Below are 4,062 nucleotides of genomic sequence, written 5' to 3'. Positions count from 1 at the left end.
TGGATTAGGGACAAATAATATATTTAAATGGACTGATTTCCTTAAATGAATTGTAACTCAGTAAAATCTTTGAAATTGTTGCATTATTGTGTTTTTTTTGTGTTTGTTTTTGTTAGGTGTACATTGGCCTCACAGTACAGTAATATTAGTTAGGATCATGGTTCCTTGCTGTTTCAAGTTCTCTTGTCTGAACCAGTCCTCTCCAGAATAACTTACACAGGCAGCCCAATTCTGATCTTTTACCCAATCATTGGCAAAGGAGTTGATCCTAGGTAATAGGTTAAACTGGCTGTAGTAGCGAGGCTACAGATCAAATTCCTTCCAACTGTAAGGAGGCCAGGTGCACACTGAATATGTAACTGACCAGCACTCTCCTCTCCAACTGCACACACCACAGACAGACACCACAATCAATCTTCAAAATAATATTTTCTGTGTATGAAATGGACAGTTGACACATTGCGGATCTCTATCTTCCAGGTGATTAAGTGCAAGGTGGCTGTAGCATGGGAGGCTGGGAAACCCTTGTCCATTGAAGAGGTGGAGGTAGCCCCACCAAAGGTCCACGAAGTGCGCATCAAGGTAACGGCCCCTTCCCTACGCCAAAAATGTCTCAGACAAATGCTCCTGTATTGTATTTGCGCTCACATGACAATTCCAGCAACAACATAACCAACCACCCCAGCCTGCAGCAGACCTTTGTTTTGTGTGCAGTATCTTTGGTTTGTAGGTGTGATTCAATATATCTTCCTCCTAGAATAATATGTATGTGAGCTCTTTTGCTCTGTAAAACAAAAGGACATACTGTTTGAGGCAGGCTGCTTTTCGGCAGAGATGAACTGTTCAGCTGATGGAATACTCTGGGGAGCATCAAGTGTTTTCCTTGTCTCCCCGCCCAAATGGGTTAAGTGGGCCAGCTGTGAGGAAGCCATCTTTGGAATGTGTTCAACAGTGTGTTTAGAAAACGTTGTTATTCTAAGAACTTTACCACGTTCCTTTATTGTACTAGCTAGCTGTCTGTCTTGCACCATTGAGACACAACCTTGTGATAGTTTCTATTATCAACATAGCAGGTGCAGTAGTTGGTATTAAAGGAATAGTCCTAGAGGGTTGGGACTTGGTTGAACCATTTAGGATGTTTTAGGCTAGTTGGCAACACATACTTCATAGCTTACTGGTTGTATTGAATGAGAGAACCTAATGGCAATGTTGTGCGTTTCAGATCTTTGCGACGGGGGTGTGTCAAACGGATGCCTACACTCTGCGCAGCAGCAACCCTGAGGGACTCTTCCCTGTCATCCTGGGTCATGAGGGCGCCGGGACAATCGAGAGCATGAGCGAGGGAGTCACCAAGTTCAAGCCAGGTGAAGGACTGTAAATATCAGCAAATGTATTCTCCCTAAAACAGTGTTTTCCTGTCCCGGCGACCCACAGGGGAACATACTTGTTCCCGTTCCGGTCCAGTACAAACACTCCAGAATCAAATAATGCAATGACTTGATTATGTTGAATCAGATGTTAAATGAAAGTCTATTTTCTCTCCCAAGGTGATACCGTCATCCCATTATATGTGCCACAGTGTGGTGAGTGCAAATTCTGCAAAAACCCCAAGACCAACATCTGCCAGAAGATCAGGTAATTGGAATGCAATCTCGCCTGTCATCAACTATAGCTTGGAAGGTTGTGGTCAGGATTAGGTTTGCAAAATTGCAGGAAATTTCAATAAGTTCCCTGGTTTACCAGAAATCCCAGTTGTAGGATTTCGAATTTCCTGCTTATTCCGGGAACTTCTAACCGGGATTTCTGGAAAATCAGGGCACTTATTTAAAGTTCCCGGCATTATGCAACCCTAGTCAGGATCATTCATTATTGACTCCCCATTTTCAAAGTTGCCAAGTAGACAGTGAGCATATCTATAATTATAGTTAGATTAATCTTAGAAATAGTACGACAGTATTCTTCTCCAATCTTGGGATTGCAATTGGTGCTGTGCAAGCGAAGAAGCAACCAGGCTTGCAAACACCAACATTGCAACTTCCACCAAATTCTGTCAGGCAGGTAGCCTAGCGGCTAAGAGTGTTGGGCCAGTAACCAAAAGATCGCTGGGTTCAATCCCTGATCAGACTAGGTGAACAAAAATCTGTCTGTGCCCTTGAGCAAGGCACTTTACCCCAATTGCTTCTGTAAGTCACTCTGGATAAGAGTGTATGCTAAATGACAAGAAAATGCATGTATGAAATAGCCTCTGAAATATTTGGCTAAAGCATATAGAGATCACTGGCTTTGACCCTTGCCTTACTGATACTCATCCATCCTCTCACCAGGATAACCCATGGCCGGGGTCTGATGCCTGACAACACCTCGCGGTTCACCTGCAAGGGCAAGCAGCTGTTTCACTTCATGGGGACCAGCACCTTCTCCGAGTACACGGTGGTGTCCGACATTTCGGACACCAGCCTGCTGGGCTGCGGCATCTCCACGGGCTACGGAGCTGCCCTCAACACTGCCAAGGTGGGTGGGTGGTGCCAGGTTGCAAGACAAAATACCCCGTCAAGAAGTGGAAAGCACAAGCAAAGAGCCACAGCTTTGTCATCTTTTTATGTTTCATATCCTGTGAATTAACTTTCCATTAGTGCAAACACAGTTCAATGAATAGACTATGATCATAACACACATCTTACACAAAAATAATATCATTGTTTTACTGACAAAAGCCATTCTATAACTCTTGTTTTATCAACCTACTCTCACGGGCACCTACTTGCAGGTTGAGCCTGGCTCCACCTGTGCTATTTTTGGTCTGGGTGCCATCGGCATTGCCGTCATGATGGGCTGCAAAGTTGCTGGGGCAACCAGGATCATCGGTGTAGACATCAACCCGGACAAGTTTGACAAGGCCAAGGAGTTTGGAGCCACTGAGTTTGTGAACCCCAAAGACCACAGCAAACCTATTCAGGAGGTACTAGTGGAGATGACCGACAGAGGGGTGGACTACTCATTTGAATGCGTTGGAGACGTGGGAATCATGGTAAGGCTGGTCAGGGGGAGTGAAAAAAGCAGCTTGGGCTAGAGCCTCCAATCCTAGTTATGTACTGAGCTCAGGGGGCTGTTCAGAATGGTGTAATGTTACAGAATGTATTTATTACATAACACTTATTTTTCTTGAAACTGCAATGTTGGTTAAGGGCTTGTAAGTAAGAATTTCACTGTTATATTCGGCACATGTGACAAATACAATTTGATTTGATTGTGGACAAGTTAAAGATGTCTGTCATGTGAATAGGGAATCGTGTCGTGTTTTCCTGTTCCCCTGTCCCAGGCTGGAAGAGTGTGGAGAGCGTCCCCAAACTAGTGACCGACTACATGAACAAGAAGCTGAAGGTGCATGAGTTTGTGAACCACACCTTGCCCTTTGACCAGATCAATGAGGGCTTTGACCTCCGGCATGCAGGAAAGAGGTGAATAGATCAAGTGTTGCATCATATTACATCAATTAGTTACGTTAGTCTATTCACATCTTTGTTCAAATTGAAAAGTTTCCAGCACAAAGTTGATTAAAGTCCTTTAAAATTTTATGCTAACCACTTCATTTTAATTTGTCTATTCCAGTATCCGTGCCGTTCTGAAGTGCCTGCCATGTTGAGCCTCACTCACCTCTGCCTTTTATAAACAATCACCTTTCAATTGCTGAAGCACTTACCTTTCAGAATGATATTGTCACGTGTGCTCCCTCTCCGGCCTCAAGGTCATCAGGCTGCTCATAATCCTACACACATGTCACCATCGTCACACGCCTCATGACACTCACCTGGACTCCATCACCTCCTTGATTAACTTCCCTATATATGTCACTCCCTTTGGTTCCTTCCCCAGGCATTATTGTTTCTGTTTCTTGTCTGTGCGTTGTTCGTGGTTCTTGTTTTGTGTTATGTTTTGTTTATTGATTAAATCACTCACTCGCCTCACCTAAGGAAGTGCCTCACCCCCCCGTTGGAGTAAAATACGTCGGGTCCGGGAGCCGCTACAGGCTCTCACGCCTCAGCCGGCTCGTCGGGCTTTCAT

At 44.5% G+C, this 4,062-nt stretch overlaps 1 pseudogene; it reads left to right on the top strand.

The window, feature by feature from the left end:
- The first annotated feature begins 438 nt into the window (after positions 1–438).
- On the top strand, positions 439–3,643 carry LOC109906024 (alcohol dehydrogenase class-3-like; annotated as a pseudogene).
- Positions 3,644–4,062: the final 419 nt, after the last annotated feature.

This window comes from Oncorhynchus kisutch, linkage group LG15, assembly GCF_002021735.2.
Source record: "Oncorhynchus kisutch isolate 150728-3 linkage group LG15, Okis_V2, whole genome shotgun sequence".
Taxonomy (NCBI): domain Eukaryota; kingdom Metazoa; phylum Chordata; class Actinopteri; order Salmoniformes; family Salmonidae; genus Oncorhynchus; species Oncorhynchus kisutch.
Note: the sequence above shows the minus strand (reverse complement) of the source record. Positions and strands in the feature narration are given on the sequence as shown.